We start from the raw sequence: 20,543 nt of genomic DNA on the forward strand, positions 1-20,543 counted from the left end.
ATATATTAGTTTGCTAGGGCTTTCATAGCAAAATACCACAGAGTAGGTGGCCTAAACAACAGAAATATATTTTCTCATGGTTCTGGAGGCTGAAAGTCCAAGAGCAGGGTGCTGGCAGGGTTGGCTCCTCCCAGGCCTCTCTGCTTGGCCTGTGGATGGTCGCCTTCTCACTGTGTCCTCATGGGGTATTTCCTCTGTGCTGGAGCATCCCTGGTGTCTCTTTTGTGTGCCTCAATTTTTTTTTCATTTAAGGACACCGGTCAGGTTGGATTAGGGTCCATCATAACAGCCTCATTTTAACTAAATCAACTCCTTAAGGCCCTATGTCCAAATACAGTCAGTCACATTTGGAAACAGTGGAGGTTATAAATTTGGGAGTGGGAAGAAGACACAATTCAGCTCATAACAAGGATGCTTGGGGCTATTTGGGTGGGCATGCTGGCCTGGGTTCGAGGGTACTGAAGGAGTGTTTTTTTTCCTTGATTTCTCCTCTGGCCATTCAGGTAAGTGTGGGCCAAACCTCCATCAGCCAGAGGCTTATGAACAACACATCAGCTGTGTTACCCAGGACAGACTCCCTCCCCGAGCACATTCTGTGACATGGATCGGCTCGGGTTTTTTCCCCCACTGCGACGCACACGCTGGGTAAGATTCTCCAGCACAACACGTCTATGGTTGGTTCCCAGCAGCCTCAGGCAGGCTCTAACTGCTCGCTTCTGTCTCCATTAAGGAAGCATGTTAAATACAAGTGAATGTAGGTGGTTCTTTTCAATAAGGATTGCAAGACCATCCTAATTTATATACAAAAAGAAATAATTTTAAAACTCAAATATTTTAGCTACTTAAAATCCAGCAGTCTTTAGTCTGGGTGTTCTCACATTCTCCAGTTTTAGGAGATTTCCTTCTCTGCTAATACTTAGTAGAATTGTTGCACTGTGAACCCCACATGCTGTTGGAAGTCTAGCGTGTTCTCCTCAGTGTCTCCAGAGATCTCCATGAGCTTCTATTTCATCCCATCACAATCTGCTCTCATTTCCTGCTTCCTCTGAAACCCCATTCTCCATGCCGCACCCTGATCTCCAAGCCTCCTGTTCCCCGTGGTTTCATTCACGTATGTGCTTGTTAACCCAAAGTGCCAGCAGCACAACACAAGGCAGTTATGTACAGCAGATTTCAATGGCTTCTTTTTTTGTTGTTTTTTGAGACAGGGTCTTACTCTGTCACCCAGGCTAGAGTGCAGTAGTGAACTTCAAACTCTGGGGTTTAAGCAGCCCTCCCACCACAGCCTCCTATAGCTAGGACCATGAGTATGCACCACCATGCCTGGCTAATTTAAAAATAATTTTTTTTTTTTTTTTTGTAGAGAAGGGGTTTCACTATGTTTCCTACGTGGATCTTGAACTCATGGCTTGAAGTGATCCTCCTGCCTTGGCCTCCCAAAGTGCTGGAATTACAGGCGTAAGCCACTGTGCTCAGCCTTCATTGACATTTTTATGATAATGATAGAGAATCCCAGCCCAGCACACTATGAGCAACAATTTAAATTAGCTTATTAGACACCGTTATTCCAAAAATTCATCATTCCTTCTCCTCTGCAGAATTTCCACTTTCAGTTCCCTCTGGAAGCCACAGTATCCAGCTACTTCGCTGGGGTTCTCTCTCCTCTTTCTCACAGTCCACTTTTTCTCCCCTCTCTCAAATCTTGTCATCTCCCAGCTTCTAGACGTGCTGTGAACATTCTCAAATCTATGCTCTAGTATGTTCAATACATTAAAGAAATCTCTAGGAACCCACATTTCTCTTCAGCAACCCTCCACATCCCTGGTTCCCTTCACAGCTAAATATGGACAAGTTGTCTATTTTTATGTCCCCACTTCCATTCCCTATAAATTCACTTCAGTCTTTTGTTTCCACCCCAAGCTCTTCTTTTCTGGTCACCAGTGAAATCCATCTTGAAAAGCTCCCTCTTTTCTATCTTCATCCTTTTCCCTACCCTGTGCTGCACTCAACCCTGGTGATTATTTTTTCCCCTTAGAATATTCTCGCCCCCTTTGACTCTTATTTCTTCTCTGGTCCTTTTTCCCTAGGAGAGATCATTCATGTTCATGGCTTTAAATAACACCAAAGAGAAGACTCCCAAACTCCCACATGTATTTTTCTATCCCAGACGGTTCTGTTCTTCTGACTCAAGACTCCTGTCTCTAACTGCTTCCCTGACTTTTCCTCTTGCATGTTCCCAAGACATTCCAAACCCAAATGTGCAAAGCCAAACTCAGGATCTTCCCTCATAGTCACACTCCCTGACTTTACTCAGCATTTCCTATCTTCCCAACAACACCGGCCATCCTTCTAGGTCAGAAACCTAGAATAATCCTTGACTCCTCCCTCTTATTAACCCCTCCCTCTCCATCCATTACATAGTCTCCTATTGGCCTCCTGCTGGGACCTGTCCACTCCTCATCAGCTGCCCCCATCCACACTGTGTCATCTCTCACGTGCCTTCTAACTGAATTCACCATGTCGCCTGTATCCATTTTCTGCTCCATCCAATACAGTTGACCCTCATGCCTGTGGATGAATTCTCATTTATTTTTCAGGATAATGTCAAACTGCTTTAAAAACCCCTGCTTGGCTGGGCACTATGCTGGTGCCTGTAATCCTAGCACTCTGGGAGTCCAAGGCAGGAGGATCGCTTGAGCTCAGGAGTTCGAGACCAGCCTGAGCAAGAGCGAGACCTCATCTCTACCAAAAATAGAAAAAATTAGCCGGGCATGGTGGCACACACCTGTAGTCCCAGCTACTTGGGAGGCTGAGGCAGGAGGATCACTTGAGCACGGGAGTTTGAGGTTGCAGTGAGCTACAATGATGCCACTAAACTCTAACAAGGGCAACAGAGTGAGACTCTGTTTCAAACAAACAAAAACAAAGAAACAAACAGCCCTGCTGTTCCAGCCTTCACCCTTCCTCTCCGGCCCCTTTCACACTACTTTCCCTCTGGCTGTCAAGTCCCAGCCACTCCTACCTCCTGTTGTTTCTTTCTGCATGCTGTGCTCCTACTGCCAAAGGTAATTTCCCCCAGCGGTTCACTCTGCGTGGAACACTTCCTTTCTTTGCTAGGTGAAGGCTCACATATCCCTTCAGATCTAAGCTATGTCGTCACTAACCACACACAATCCCTGTCGTTCAGGTTCTCAACACACTTTCCTGGCATCAGATACTCGCCTTTTTCTCGTGGAGGCCTTACAGTGCAGTGGTTAAAAGCGGTGAAGGTGAGTGGTTAAGGTGATGCGCTCCTTAATACACACGTTCTGGCTTCAAGCCCCAGCTCTACCACTTGCTGGTTTCGCCAATCTTGGGTAAGGTTTTAAAACTCTCTGTGCTTCCAAGTTCTCAGTAATAAAATAGGAATGATGATGAGGATAACAGTACTGACTTTATCAGATGATCAGTATTTAATATAGTTGTATTTCTGTTATTATTAATATTTGCATTATTCTTTGATGAATGTCACTCCCCCCACTCCGCCCAAGTCTCCATTTTCTCATTAGAGAGCAAGATTACATTTCTGTGTCTTTTGTTTGGCAGCTGTTATGGACTGAATGTTTGTGTCCCCCTTCAAATTTATATATTGAAATCTTCAAGGCTGCGGTGAGCTACCCACTGCTTTCCAGCCTGGGTAACAGCAAGACCCTGTCTCAGGAGAAAAAAAAAAAGGAAAAAGAAAAGAAAAGAAAAAAAAGGAAAAAAGAAATCTAATTTGCAATGTGATAGTATTTGCAGGTGGAGCAGGTAGAAGGTAATTAGGTCTTGAGGGTGGAGCCCTCATGAATAGGATTAGTGCCCTTATAAGAAGAAGCCAGAGATGGGAGAGGGGTCTTGCTTTCTCTCAACCAGGTGAGAATACAGGGAGAAAGTGGCTGTTTGCACCCTGGAGGAGAGCCCTCACCAGAGCCCAACCAAGCTGCCTTCCTGGTCTGGGACTTCCAGCCTCCAGAACTGTGAGAAATAATGTCTGTTGTTTATAAGCCACCCAGTTTATGGTACTTTGTTATAGCAGTACATTCTAAAACAGTGATTAGTTTTCATTTATTGATCATATATAGAAAAATCTTGCCGATTTATTGTCATAAAGTTGTTTATAGTATTCTCTTATAATCAAAAAAATGCCGTTCATTCTCCCTTTTTATTCTTAAATATTTTTATTTCTATTTTCTCTCTCTTTCTTGACAAGTATTGCCAGAAATTTATCTACTTTATTAGGATTTTCAAAGATTGATTTTAAAAATTTTTTTCATTTTTTTTTTTTTTTTTGAGACAGAATCTCACTCTTTTGCCCTGGCTAGAGTGAGTGCCGTGGTGTCAGCCTAGCTCACAGCAACCTCAAACTCCTGGGCTCAAGCGATCCTTGTGCCTCAGCCTCCCGAGTAGCTGGGACTACAGGCATGCACCACCATGCCCAGCTAATTTTTTCTATGTATTTTTAGTTGTCTGATTAATTTCTTTCTAATTTTTGTAGAGACGGGGTCTCGCTCTTGCTCAGGCTGGTTTTGAACTCCTGAGCTCAAACAATCCACCCGCCTCGGCCTCCCAGAGAGCTAGGATTACAGGCGTGAGCCACCGCGCCCGGCCTTTTTTCATTTTTTAAGAGATGGGGTCTTGCTGTGTTGCTCAGGCTGGTCTCCAGCTCCTGGTCTCAAGTGATCCTCTTTCCTCAGCCCCTTGAGTAGCTGGGATTGTAGGTGCCAGCCACCATGCCTGGCTTCAAAGACTGATTTTTTGATTTCTTCGATCCTGTCTATGGTTTTTTGTTGCTTCATCATTGACTCTGGCTCTTATCTTTATTATTTCCTTTCTTTTCCTGGACTTTAGAGTGTTGTTGTTTATAAAAATTCTGCATTAGTACATTTATTCATTAGTATTTTTTCTTCTCTTTGCAGGTGAGCATTTTAAGCTACAACTTTCACTTTAAGGAAAACCCGGTTTAGCTCATTTTCTTAAGTTTTGGCTTTTCATTGTGATTGAACTCTAAATATTTTAAAATTTTTACTCTGGTTTTTTCCTTTGACCTGTTAATTAATTGTAGATTTAAAACATTTCCAAATACATTGTGAATTCATTGGATTACCATGGTAGGCAGAACCGCTCCCACCCCCGGCAACAACATGTCTACAATCTATAAACCTTGGAAGCTCTAAATATATTACATTATACGACAAAAGTGACTTGCAGATGTAGTCAAGATTATGGATTTTAAAATAGGGAGATTATCTTGGATTATCTAAGTGGGACTAATCTAATCACACGAGTCCTTAAAAGCAGAGAACTTTCTCTGGCTGGAAACAGAAATGTGGCAGAAACCAGAGAGATTCCAAGTGCGAGAGGAACTGAGAGTGTCGCTGCATTGGAGGAGGCAGGGCACATGGAAAACACCAGAAGGAACTGGGCAGCCTCTGGGAGCTGCGGGGAAGGAGGCAAGGACTTGATTCATGCTGCACCTGGACATCTGACATACAGAACTCTGAAATAATAAACGGGTGTGTTTGAGCCACTAAATTAGCGGTAATCTGTTACAACAGCAATAGAAGACTAACACAATTTTATTTTACTTGTTGAGTTCTATATTTCTCTACAGTAGTCAGAGAATCTAGTATGCATGACAGTAACAATTAGTATTTGCTGAGAATCACCTTTTGGCCTAGTATATGGCAAATTTTGGCAGATATACCCTACATGCTTGAAAATGATGTGTGCTTACTAATTTTTTGTTATAAGTTTTTCTCTTTATAATCCCTACATCAAGTTTAATATTTTTACTCTACTCAAACTGTCAATTTTGAGTTGACAATTACTCAATTGCTCATAGAGCTGTATTGATATTTCCCATTGTCAGAGTGGATTTATCAAACTCATTTGGCAATTTTCTCAATTTTTGCTATGTATATTTTGAGGCCACCCTGTTAAGCACATATAAATTAAAAATGTCTCTAAGTCACTCCACCAGGCGCTGCGGGTGAATATGTGTATTAGTTTGCTAGGGCTGCCATGACAAATTACCACCGACTGGATGGCCTAACAGTGGAAATTTACTTTCTACTAGTTCTGAAGGCTTGAAGTCCAAGAGCAAGGTGTCAGCAGGGTTGGTCTCGAGTGAGGCCACTCTCCTTGGCTTGTGGGGGGCTGACTTCTCACTGTGTCCTCTTGTGGTCACCCCATCCCTCTGTTTGTTGCCTGTGTCCTAGTCTCCTTTTCCTGTAAGGACACCAGTCATATTGGATTAGGGCCCACCCATATGACCTCAGTTTACCACAATTACCTCTTTAAAGATCCTACCTCCAAATGCAGTGATATTCTGAGGTACTGGGGGTTAGGACTTTGATATAAGCATTTTGGGGGATACAAATAATTCAGCCCATAACAATAAAAATTTATCCACTGGAGCGCTGGAATGATTTAAAAGAAGTAATTATAGTGTAGGAAGGGAAAGAACTAAATTTAAACTGAAAGAGACTTTTCTTGAGGTTTCGAGGAAAGTATCTCAGGAGTTGGGCTCTTCATATGACACTCCCCCAGTTCCCTTCCTGCCATGACCTCTGCTTCCCTAAGCACATTCTTTTCTTGTAAATAGCAGCACAACTCTTAGAAAACCCTACGCTAACCACAGGTCTCAGGCCTGACATGACTCCTCTGTACACTTGCCCCATATCTTTTGCCCAAACTGTACTTTCTTTTGGTCTAATGATACTACCTTTCCCATTGTTCAACTCTTTACAGATTTATTCTCATGTTAACATTTCTTTTATCATTTCCATGGGACTTGGGGAGGAAGGAGAGATATGTGTACATGCTCAATTAGCTGTCTTGAATGAACTGCTATTTTTCAAAATATAAAATAGATATAAGGATTAACATTGTAAATAAAAGAATTTCAAAGAGTTAAAGTTTTCATAGCAGCATGTGTGATTTGCTAAATCTCACCCATGGTTTTTGATTTAAGTTATAGTCATATATTTCATTCATTTTCAAAAATTATAAAACTTACGGAATTAGCCTTCCAGACAAGAACAATACTGCTCTCTAGAAAGTCTGCATAGTTACCCTAATGAACTTGAAATAGTTTTCATAGATTCTAATCTGATAAATATTCCAATCACATGTTATTCCAGCATCTCTGAAATAACATGGGGAAAAGTTGAATTTTTGAAGTACAGGGTTTGTATTTTTCTTGTCTACATGTCTCATATAGACATCTACAGTGTCTGACACATATAACTTGCTCATATATGATTTCATCAGTAAGCAAGAAGAAAGATGGAAAATGTTTATTTTTTACCATCAGTTTCTACATTGGCCACTAGAGGACACTGGTTGCAGTGGTAAAAAAGTAGAATTATTAAAAATCATCTACAGCATTTTATTGCTATCTGTAGCACTAATTCTAAAATCGGATTTGATCACATTTGATGTGCAATATGAGTTTTGATATTCCGCCTGAGAAAGGCAGCCTTGTTTCACTACTCTGAGTTTTCTACTAAAATAGAAATGCAGTTTCCAGCCCGAACGAGATTACAAGGGGAAGAATCAAAAAGTAATGGAAACATTCTGTCTCAAGGAATGTGGGGAAAGAGAAAAGATGAAATAGTGGAAAAGAAATAGAAACACATAACAGTTAAGTGGATAAAAGGAAGAGAAGGGAGCGAACAAGACTACGAAGAGGAGAAAATGAAAAGAATGGAGGATTTGTGTGAAATTAAAGGGAGTATCTTTGGATGTGGAATTTCCTCATTTGTCCTTCCTCTACCAGTGCCTCTCAAACTTGAGTGTTGTGGTAGGTTGAAAGGTAGCCATAGGTCTACGATCGTGATTCTCAAAGTGTGGTTCCCACACCAGTGGCATCAGCATAACTGGGGAACTTGTCAGAAATGCAAATGCAACCCCAAACTTGAAATACTGAATCAGATGCCGTGGGAGTGCGGGACAGCAATCTGTGTTTTAACAGCCCCTCATGTTATGTGAGATTCTGTGGAGTTAGAAAGTGGGACTTGGAGCTTAAGCACACAGGACACCCAGTGAGAGAATCAGCACACAGAGGAGTTGAAGGCACAGGTTTTGCATGACAGACTTGGACTAGAATCCCAGCACCGCCCGTTTCTGTGTATGACCTGTGGCAAGTTGCTCACAATTTAAAAACATTAGTTTTATGGTCTGTACAATGAATTCACATGCTTAAACAATATTTCTTAATTTTTCAGTTTTCACTATATTCTATTGATTTTCTAACTACAGTAGTGGAGGTTTTATCTCTTTTGTGCCCCTCATCGACGATGCTCCCTCTGCTGCCATGCGAGCTTCTGCTCCCATCTCCCATTATATTTATATTATATATTTTTGGTGAAATCAATATGCACCACTTGCATTGTTTTGATTATGTAAATATTGTTCACAGCATTACCATAAAGTGTAGTACAATTACATTTCCTTTCTTTCATAACTTTTTGTTTTTCTGGAGTTAGTAATCACTGTGTTTCCTACCCCTCCCACCATATATTTGGTTTTCTGTGTGCCTGTCATTTAATTCTTCCCCAAATACTCTGACCATAATGTCCTTTCCGTATAGCCACATCGGGTCTATTAGTTTTTCTTCCCATAGGAAGCAACTCTTTTGAAGCCTTTTATTTTACTGCTTCAGTCTGGATTGTTTGATCTCTCGGCTGATGACAATTTTGCATAGCTGCCATTGTTCATCCAAATTCCTCTCACCTCTCTCCTGGGTTTGACTGCTTGATTTTGGATCTTGTGACTTCTTGGCGTACTTCCTACTTTTGGTGGAGTTTACTTTAGAGTAGCTTTTTGGGAAACAATGTTTGGGAGATATAACTTTGGGGGGCTTGTATTCTAAAAAATCTTTATCTTTTGTTTGATAACGTAGGTGGAAAAGAATTCTAAATTGAAAATAGTTTTTCCTCAACTTTGATGACATTTTGCACTCCTTTCCCCTATATTTGTGCTCTTTAGAAGTCTGATGACATTTTTTTATTTCTGAATCTTTATACATAATCTCGTTTCGCTTCCTGTTTCAACCTTTGGGATCTTCTTTTTATTCCTGGTGTGCCGAAACTTTGTGATGACATAATTTGGTAATTTTAGGGTACTTGGTGGGCATTTTCAAACTACAGATTTATTTTCTTCAGTTCTAGGAATTTTTCTTCTATTGTATCTTTGCTACGTTCTTTTTCGTTACTTTTTTTGTTCTCTTTTTCTGAAATTCTTTTTATTCAGATCTTAGTAGATTTTATAATTTTCTTGTTTTCTCTTCTCCTTTCTATTGATATATATTATTAAATTTTATGAAAGATTTTTTTGACCTAATCTTCCAAGAGCTCTTTTGAACTTTTAATTTTGATTATCACAGTTTCCATTTCAATTTGCTCTTTTTTGTTTTTTGAAGTTTCCTTTTATTTAACAATTTCTTGTTCTGTTTTTATGTATGTTATACCTTCTCTTATTTTTTTATGAAGTTCTAATTTATTGCTTAAAAAGTTTTTTGGGGTTAATGTTCTTTATATTGTCAGTTTTTTCACTGAATTCCTTAGTCCTGTTTTGTTTTTCTGCTTACGTTTTTAATTTTAGAAGTGTGCTAGTTATTTATCTGTTATCTCTAGTCTGAACAATTTCTCTTCCATACTTGGTTCTGTACTGAGGGTTCTGGGAGTCCACAAACTACGTTTCCCAGGCTCCTTTGCCAACGGACTTCCTCTTAGGTTCTGTCATTAAGAGACATTCAGAAGTGGTACAAAAAGATACGTTTTCTGCTTCTGGCTTCCACAGCAGTGTACAGTTGCCAGAAGTTGCTGGTGATTGTTGTGGGGATTGTGGGGTTATGGCAGCTACCGACTCCCAGGGTCTGTTAAGCAGCAGTAGCACTTCTCTGGCATTTCCACTTCTCTGTCTGGGAGTGTTTTACTGCCCTAGGCTGCCTCCGCAGAAAGAGAATGAAGGAAAATGAAATGGTCACTGATTTGCTGTTTATGAAGTTTACATCAAAACGCCTCCCTTTCAAAGAAACCAATGCCAGAGACAATAAATGGGAAATCAATTAACCTTACCAATTGTGGACTCTGTTGGCAGAATTTATAAAAACCTTGCTCTATTCTTCTTGAACAAGATGAATAAATTACATTAATATGATACACACACACACACACACACACACACACACACATTTTTTTTTTTAACCTAAACTGCTGGAGAAAGAAGTTAAGAGAACTTGTTGGATCTGAAATAGATTAGTAGCATTTAAAGAAAATTTGCTCGTTTATAACACAGCATTCTGCTTGTCCAGGACCTATGCTGCATCGGGAAAATACCACATCTGAACAGGAAATGTGAATTTGAATCCATTTATTTCTCTGTATCTGAAAACACTCTCAGTCTTACTCTTTTAGCTATACTATATTTTACCTTTCAAAGGCCGTGGATTCTTGCTTCAATTATATTTGTCACCAGGTTCATTTTTGCTTCTACGTGCAAACAGTTGCCCAGGTAACACGTGCATGCATGTGTGTGTGTGTGTGTGTGTGTGTGTGTGTGAACTATGTAACATGATTAATGGAGAACATTGCGGCCATATGGATTGTCAGTTTTTCCATATTAATTACCTTTACAAGTCAATAAAGGAATAAGAATAAAGACAGAAGAATTTTAGCCAAGCCTAATTTTTTTTTTTTTCAGCACATCACTGTTTCCCCCGTACTTGGTTAAGCGAAGAAAGTTGAAAAACTCTTAAAGAGGCTCTAGCCTACAGGCATGGAGCCTCTCAAAAGGGATTTCCAGTCCAAACCATGAGGACAAAGGAATTTGGACATGAACTAAATTTTTTTTCTTGGCTATATGTCTCTGAAAAGCATATTATTTAATAAACTGTCAGTCAATTACTCTGGAGTAAGAATTGTATTCTCTTGAATTGAACAATCAACATAAACTTTTATGTGTTTGTTCATGGGAATCTTTCATTGTTTGTTTCTGTGTTTGTACAGAATCTATGTATAGCAAATTTAATGTGATCCAAGTCTGCTCAATTTGATGTAGAGAAAAAAATATTAACTTGGGAATCAGAAGAATTGAGATCTAGCCACACGTGAAAAAGGCTAATACTTTAATATGAAGAACTTCTCAGGAGACTTCACCACAAGAACATTCATCCATAGTATTGTTCATAACAATGAAATCTGAAAAAAAATTACTAAATTTCCAACAATTTTGAATTATTTAAATAAATTATAGTACATTTACATAATGGAATTTATGCAGCCATTTAAAATATTGCTGTAGAATTACATTTACTGGCATGAAATGATGTTTTTATATATAGATTTACTCAATATAATGATTTTTCAGTTAATGATTATTTACCATATTAGGTATTTAACACTTATACTACTTTTCAGACAACTTTTTCAAAAATCTAATTATTTTTCACCCAAGAAATACTAAATAAATATGCTAACAGAAACATTACAGTTTTGGGCCAGGAGCAGTGGCTCACACCTGTAATCTCAGCATTTTGGGAAGCCAAGGTGGGAGGATCACTTGAGCCCAGGAGTTCAAGACCAGCCTGGGCAACACAGCAAGATCCTATCTCTACAAAAAAATAAAAGAAAATTAGCTGGATGTGGTGGTGTGCACTTTTGTAGTCCCAGATACTTGGGAGGCTGAGCTGAAGCCCAAGAATTCAAGGTTGTGGTGAACTATGCTAGTGCCACTGCACTCCAGCCTGGATGACAGAGTGAGACCCTGTCTCTGAAAAAAAAAAAAGAAAAAAAAATGTTTTTAGGCTAACCATATTAACTGAATTGGTTCACCAATTTTCTCAACATAATAGTTTCTAATCAAATAATATAATATGAAACAATTGAATTGGGCACCATTTTAGGTGATTCTAAAATACTTTCCTTTCTGTACATTCAACAATCAAGGGAGTGAAGCCATAGCATCTTGTGTGTTCTTTCTATACATTCGATTTAGCCTTTTATACATTATATTTAGATCGTCAGATTTAGCCTTCATTTTACCGTTAAGGTAGTTTTCAGTGCTCTAACTTTATTTCTAAGTCCAATTGTTTCTTTTTTAATTTAATTTAATTTAATTTTTTTGTATCCTTTTTTTTGTATTTCAGAATATTATGGGGATACAAACATTTTGGTTACATAAATTGCTTTTGTACCTTTTGAGCCAAAGTTATAAGTGTGCCCATCCCCAGATAGTGTGCATTGCACCCATTAGGTATAAATTCACTCATCCCTTCTTCCTCCAATTATTTCTAATTTGAGTGCAAAATAATAATCAGATATCCCCAAAAGTGGCAGGGCACTGTGGCACACGTCTGTAGTCCCAGCTACTTGGGAGGCTGAGGCAGGAGGCTCACTTGAGCCCAGGAGTTTGAGGTTGCATGAGCTCTGATGATGCCACTGCACTCATGCTGGGCAACAGAGCAAGACCTTATCTCGACAACAACAACAAGAAAAATCAAAAAAGACAAAAAGAAGAAATTCCTCAAAGTTTGAAAAGTTGGTAAATAAAATAGTTCACAGAGAATTCATCTTCCAAAAGAATGACTCCCTCATAGCTCTTCCCAACCAACACCTACTACAAGACTCTTCTTCCTCCTTTCGTGAGTACAATAAATCTTTATTATATTTTAGTCAATGTGTAAACTATATTCAGAGACTTTCAATATTGTTGTCTACTGCTTGTATAAACTTGTTTTTATTGTTCAGTTAGCAATGTGAAAATCGGGTATGGCAGATTGGGATAAAACATTTCATAATTTTTCCATTAAAATTAATGAAAAAATTTTAATTTACTTTTTTTTCATTTAGCAAGGTTTTCCAGAATTGAATAATGCTATCAACCATGGGGTAAGTGAATTATTAAGTTAAATTAAGCAGCTTACAACCTACATGTAGCAAAAGATAGGCATAATAGAAATGTATATATATATATATATATGTATACATATAAGCAGATAATGAATTGAAAAGATATAAACCAAAATTGTCCCCAGTGATTGTGTTGTTAGATGATAAGTGATTTAATTTCTTAAATTATATCTGATTGCTTTTCCCTTTTCCTTCCTTCCTTCCTTCCTTCCTTCCTTCCTTTTTTCCTTTCTCTTTTATTTGCTTAAGTGGCAAGATATTTTGAGATATAAAGTAACATTTCCCCCCATAGGTTTTTTTAATTAATACTTCTGTGTCAGTCTGTTGCAGTATGAAATTCACCTTTATGCTACAAGAACAGGCTGACGTGGAGTAGACTGCTGGTAGGAAAAAGTCAGTTTCTAACTTTTGTGATTTTGAAGTTAAGATCCGGCAAAGACAAACACTGTAGAAGACTGCATGAGTGGTTAGAGCCAGTTCAACTGCATACAGACTGGATAGTATCTGCCTGGACTTGGGAGGAGCAGAAGAGAATTAGAGGGAAAGTGAGAAGGTTATGGGTCTCAGATGGGCCAAATTCCGGGATTTAGAGGGAGGAGGAGAGTGATAGAAGCCTCCAATACCTTTGGGGATTTGAGAGCGGCAAAGGACTCTTTGCAGAGGAATTAAACTCACAGGCAAACAGAGACATCTCAAAAAAAAAAAAAAAGAAACCAAAAAAACAAAAACATTAGTTAGGATCTTGCCACCTGTTGATTTAGGGCTCTTGACATTCGGATGATCATTGAGGGAGGGGGAAGTGGAAGGGTCAGGGAGAAGGAAAGAGCACCTCCTAGACTCTCACTACAATCTAGAGCTTTCTGTCTCAACAATAGACTGGTAAAGTTCTGGTCAGTATGAATCATTCGATTATAATAATGTGCAGCATATTATTATCCCCAAATTACAATAATGACAACCCATATTACAACACACAGAACTTTCCTGGGATTTGCCAGGTGTCAGAATATGTTTACAGTTGCTCTTAAGCCACTTTACAAATAACCAAAAGTAACGGTTTTGAAAGCTTGGAGATTCATCAAGCTTCCTTTCTATTAACACCTAATCTGAACAAAATATACCAATCTAGTGCCACATGAGGTTGAAATGTGGCTTCATTTCTAACCTGCCAAATACCCTAATTTAAAAAATAGCATCGCACAAATAAAGTATCTCTTTATGCCTTCTGGTAATGAATTCCATCACATTATTTACATCTATTTAAAAAAATTACAGCTCAATGGTAAAAAAATTTGCAAATATGCATTGACCTCATTTCTCCTGTGGTTTTGCTTCCATTTCTCTCTGAGTTTATTCTGTCAGTTCAGCCCTTTACTCTGCACCTGGCTCTGCCCTTCCTGCACCACTGACAGCCCTCTTTTCCGGGTTGCCGGCGTCCTCTGCACTGCTGAACCGACACAGCCCTTCTTTGTCCTTACCCGACTTAATTAACCTTGATGTTCCCCCTCCCCCAACTTTTGCCCACCAGCATTTTTTCTATTTTTCCTTTCCACTCTTAAACTTCCCAAGAGCTCTTCTTTTTCCTCTTTCCATTTCTTACTTAAATCTGCATCTCTGGTCTAGTTTTTTCTCCTGAGCTCCAGATTTATATACCCAATTGCTTACCGTGCATCTCCCCATGGATGTCCCATAGTCCTTCAAGCTCTACGCGTATGCCCAGAATAGAACTCATCCTCCCCCACGATCCTGTTTCCCCTGTGCTTGGCCATCATTGGCTGCTACTCCAGGTCATATTGCAACTGACGTAGAGCCTGGAGGTCCCTCTACTTGAATCCCCGTCTGTATCAGTTTGCTCAGGCTGCTATGGCAAAATACCACAGATTGGGTGGTTTAAACAACAGAAATGTATTTTCTCACAGTTCTGGAAGCTGGGAGGCCCAAGATCAACATACTGGTAAATTCAGTGTCTGGTGGGGGCTGCCTTCCTGGCTTGCAGGTGGCCAACTTCTCCACGTGTCCTTACATGGTGAGCAAAGAGAGAGAAAACACATCCTGTGCTGTCTCTTTTATAAAAACACTAAACCTATTGGATCAGGGCCCCACCCTTATGACCTCATTTAACCTTATTTTTACCTCAGAGGTCCCATCTCTAAATACAGCCACATCGGGGTGAGGGCTTCGACATATAAATGTTGTGGGGTGACACATTCATTGCATGTCACCACCCATCCGTCACCAAGGTCTTTAATTCTTCCTAATAAATAATTTTTGAAATGCCCACTTCACTCAGCTCCCACGGTCATTAATTTAGTTCTGGACGCCATCGTCTTTCACCTGATCTAGCACAGCAAGCCTCACTGGCTCCCTCCTCCCAGTCCCTCCCTCTCCCATCTCGGCCCCACGCTGCAGCTGGGCACCCCGTCTCTAGTGCAAACATGATCACACGATTCTTCTCTTAAATCCTTTCCTGTGTCCCTCCAGTCCTCTCAGGTAAAGCCCAGACCTTTTCGCATGGCTCATGATGGCCTTTCTTGCCACCCCAATTTCATCTCTCATTGTTCCCCGCTGTCTTATTCTGTTTTGTGTTGCTATAAAGGAATACCCGAAGCTGGGTAATTTATTAAAAAAACAGTTTTATTTGTCTCACAATCGTGATGGCTAGCAAGTTTGAGACTGAGCATCTGCACCTGGCGAAGGCTTCAGGATGCTTCCGCTCCAGGAGGAAGGTGAGGGGGAGCTGGCGTGTGCAGAGATCACACAGTGAGAGGGGAAGCGGCAGTGGGGGGCGAGGGGTGTCCTAAATCTCTTGGGGACTAAGAGAGTGAGAACTCACCCTCCCCCATGGAGGGCACTAATCTATGAGGGATCCACTCCCGTGACCCAAATACCTCCCACCAGGCCCCACCTCTCAACACTGCCACCCTGGGGATTGTGCTTCAACATAAGGTTGGAGGCGACAAACATCCAAACTACAGTACTCACCACCCACCTTGTACTCAGTGCTCTAGGCTTAAAAAATCCAACTTCCCCAAGGAACTACAATCTCTCTCTCTCTATCTCTCTCTCTCTCTCTCTCTCTCTCTCTCTCTCTCTCTTTCTCCCCCTCTTCTAACTCTCTTTCTCTCTCACAGGGCTTTGAGAACTTACTGTTCTTTCTGCTGGAGTAGCAGTTGTGTTCTACTTTTCCATCCTCCCTCTTCTGTTTCTTCTCTCCAAACATTAGAGTCTGGCTAACGTTTAATCATCCCTCAGGTCTCAGCAGTTGAACCACTTTCTCTGAAAAGCTTTTCCCACCCTCTAAGGCCAGGCTGGTATCCTTCCTCTATAGGCTCCTTTACTTACCTGTCCCTCATTTCTGCATCCCCAGAGTCTAGCACAGAGCCTGGCACACAGCCAGCTTTTACTAATCACACTTGTTAAAAATGGATACATACATCTCACCTACCCTTCAAGCCTGTTAATCAGGCGGGAAAGCCGTGGTGTTCTGGTAACAGTCTCCTCCACCTCTGAAGGAAGAGGTAAAACACACCTACATTACAGCAATGTGCTGACTAGAGGGGTTGGTGGGTGACATTGTAGGGCAGACAGAGCTCTGTGGGGCAGGTGGTAATGGCTACAGATGCAGGGAGGTCAGGTCAGCCACCGAGTAGGAGGGAAGTTTGTCTTCATGTCCCCTCATTTGCTGCCAGGCTCTCACGACAGCTCCCTGTCCCCATGTGAGTGAACGGCTGCAAACCCGAGTGATATTTAAAACATTCAGCAGGTGCTCTGGTTATATGCGTAAATAAGTGAATAAGAAAATGAGAGTGCTAGCTTTGGTGGCACATATACCCAAACTGGAATGATATGGAGAAGACTAGAACGGCCCCTGCACAAGGATAACATGCAAACTTGTGAAGTGTAAAAAAAAAAGAAAGAAAGAAAAGAAAACGAGAAATATATTTCTTATTCTTGAACCAAACTAAACTTCATGTTATAAAACAAGTGATATAAATTCTGGTGTATATCATTCACCAAATTATTCTAACAATTTCCAAATTATTTGTTGATTTTAGGAAAAAACCTGACTTTGTGGTTGTCACTGACTAAATAATGCTCCTTCCTGAGCCGTGATTCAACACACCAAGGTCTTTCAGGGACTTCCCTATTTGCAACAATACACATGTAGACACCAGCACCTCCCACATAGGACCTTGAAAGCCCGTGTCCCAGCCTCGCCAATAATGCCGGTGCCAAGGCGCCTGCCCACCACCCACTCTGTTGTCCCAACCCAGACCCGTGTGGTTCATGGGGCCAGCACTGCTGCCTCCACCACTACCTGGGTTGGCCGAGCAGCCGCCTGGGGCTGCCCTCCCCTGTACTGCCAACATTCCAGACCCTTTCACCTTCCTTTGTGGCCTGGAAGTGGGAATGGCTTGGATGAGGTACCCTTGTTAGCCAGAAGAACTACCGGCAGCCAGAGGCAGTGGATTTTAGTGGGGGAGGAGGGTTTGAACACCATGGCATTGTTCTTCCCAAGAACATTGTTTCCTTCCAGTGGGAAATACTTGAGTGCAGATTCCTGGGCCTGGAATGGGGAGCCCTTGGTGGTATGTTCCAGTCTGCCTCACTGCCCCATATCCCTCTGCTTTTCTACGTGTGCCCTGGGTTACAGAAAAACTGGAACATTCCTGAGTGACACGCACCGCTCCACCACTGGCTCCTGCCTCCCTCCTCGTGCTTGGACCGTTGTCTCTTTATGAACTGCTCTCCCTCCGCCACCCCATTCTACCTGTTAATTTTTATCCCTCCTTCCAGGCTTAGCTGACATGCCACCACCTCCTATGAAGGAATTCCTGATCCCTCCAACCAGATTATAATCTTTCACTCACATTTAGTCCTTCTCTTATGACATTGACCCTTCCAGACCTTATATTTTAAAATTATCATTTGCATACTTATTTTATTTCATTTTATTTTATTTCAGCATATTACAGGGGTACAAATGTTTAGGTTATGTATATTGCCTTTGCCCCACCCGAGTCAGAGCTTCAAACATGTCCATCCCCCAGATAGTGCACACCGCACCCATCGGATGTGGATATACCCATCCCCTACTCCCTCCTCCCATCTGCCCGACACTGATGAATGTTATTACTATATGTACATTTAAGTGTTGATCAGTTAAAATCAATTCGATGGTGAGTACATGTGGTGCTTGTTTTTCCATTCTTGGGATACTTTGCAATTGTGAATTGTGCTGCTATAAACATTCTAGTGAAGTGCATACTTATTTTTAAAAATACTTTCCCTTTCCCTAAACTGATGATCCCAGATGGAAATATGTTTTGGATTTCTTTTTTGTCCCCTTTAGATATTAGTCCAGAGGCTTTCACGTAACAGATATATAATCCTTTTTGGGTGGTATTTGGACTTATTTTTGTGTGATATGTAAAAGTGTTGAACTAATGTGAAGGAATGTTTCCAGTTTCTGTATTTCTCTAAGACTCAATTCCTCCTCTATAGAAATGTCGATGATAATGGTCCATGCCTCATAAGGTTGTTGTATGGATTAAATGAGACCATATATTACCGAACACAAAAGCTGCCTTGCAGTAATAATCAGCACGTGGCAGTTGTTATTGTTACCTTGCTCCATGGTAAGATGTTTCTAATAGAACTAAGTATGGACAAGTCTGCCACACAGATCCTCTTTCTTTCACTGCGGGTATTTGATTCTTTTTTCACCCAAATCATATCTATGGAGGTTTACTATGTGCCAGGTCTGTGTTCGGGACTGAAAATCCTATGGTTAGAAAAAATACCAGATAAGGTTCCTGCCCTCATAGAGCTCAGAGTCTAGAGTAGAGTTGGACATTTATCCAGCAATTTACAAGAAGGGATATATGATTCTGCAGGATCTTGGTTTAATGAGCCTAGACTTAGTGAGAAAAGTCAAGAAAGCTATCCCTAAAGCATTCAAACGCAGCTGGCCAACCACCTGGAGAAAGTAGTTTAAGGGCTAGCTTGTCCAGGGCTGGCACTAGGGTAAGGCAGATGAGGCACTCACCTCATGCACAAAATTTAAGGGGGCACAAAAAGAATCAGGCATCAAGATAAACAATATTTTAATGCAATATTAAAGATAATGAAAATTAATGCAAAAAATCCACGATGAACAAAATATCACCATTTCGAATAAAGACAGGATCAGTAACAATGCTGTGTTGAGTCGTATTGGAGCCTTAAGCAAAAGGAAACAAACGTCCATGACTGATCCTTAGTTTTAGCCCTAGATTTGACTAGATAAGAATAATTTTAAAAGTCCCTTCTTACCTAGAGATTCTGGAAAATTAGGAACATTCACATGGAAACTTCTAATTCTATCCAGCAGAGGGCAGTGATACCTAAGTAAACAGGTGGAAGCTTTTTCGGTCATCTTCATCAATCACCACCACCACCATCGTCAAATTTTGGAGAGGAACACCTTAAAGGTTAAAAGTTTTTGCAGTGGAAATAGGGTGTGCTGTGGAAACTTTGTATGACTCTGGTGTTGGAGGACCAACAAACTCTTATAAGCTGCCTTACAACAAGCTTTCTTTTTTAGCAGATATATTTTTGCTGATTTGATTTGAAATGTAGCCAGATCTAGGACTTATGAGCTATGAAGCCATGTGGTAATGAGCATTCTGTAATTTTTTCTTTTTAGTTTAAGTTTTTAGGGGAGCAATCAATAAGTGGTTGATTTTTCTCTTCGTTCTTGTCCTTTCTTCTTTCAATATTAAAATCTGAGACTTGGGAGGGAAGCTGGACACCATGTACAAAGGGACACCCACTCGTTTGCAAGATGAGGAAGCTTGCAGAAGAGGTTGGCTTGTTTATTAATTCACTTGTTCATTCATTCATTATTTAATTCATTCAAGAATTTCACAGGCATTTATTGTCTAGATATGACAAGTACTGCGGTGACACAAATGGACACAAAGACTCACATAAATCACAGTGCTCATCTTTCATGAACAGCTACTCCAGAATAGGACACAGTGGCAGACATAGATATTTATGATAATTAGGCTAAGTCTGTGTGCAGAGGTATATGCTGAGCATTCTGGAACTCAGTTAAACAGCAACTAACAAGTGTTCATCTGTTTTCTGTTAAGAATATTTGGGGGCTCTAAGATATGAGGTTTAGTTCCTTCTTTTTATTCGACTATGACTTTGGCACAAAGACCACCTCTAACTAAACTTCATGTGTTTCCCATGCTCTAATTTAATGGTGACATCCATCAAATACATTCATTGATGACTGTCTGAGAAACAGGACAGAAATACCAGTCCCTAGAGAAGTCATCTAGGCACGCACTTTGCAAACCCTGCCTTGGGTAACTCTAGGGCAGTGTTTTGTCCAATGTGGTCTGTATCGCGGGCATCAAATACTTTGGATTATACTTGTTAAAAATTCTAATTGCCTTCTTGGAGACTGTTCCAGGTGATTCTTATGCATACTGAAGAGCCCAGGGACTCTTCCGCCTTGCCTCTGCTGGCTCATATATACCTTTCCACCAGAGCACTTCTTCTAAAGTGTAAGTTTCATGAGGTTAGAGTTTTTTGTCTACTGTGTTCACTGTT

The sequence above is a fragment of the Propithecus coquereli genome, unplaced genomic scaffold (genome assembly GCF_000956105.1).
Source record: "Propithecus coquereli isolate 6110/MARCELLA unplaced genomic scaffold, Pcoq_1.0 Scaffold211, whole genome shotgun sequence".
NCBI lineage: Eukaryota > Metazoa > Chordata > Mammalia > Primates > Indriidae > Propithecus > Propithecus coquereli.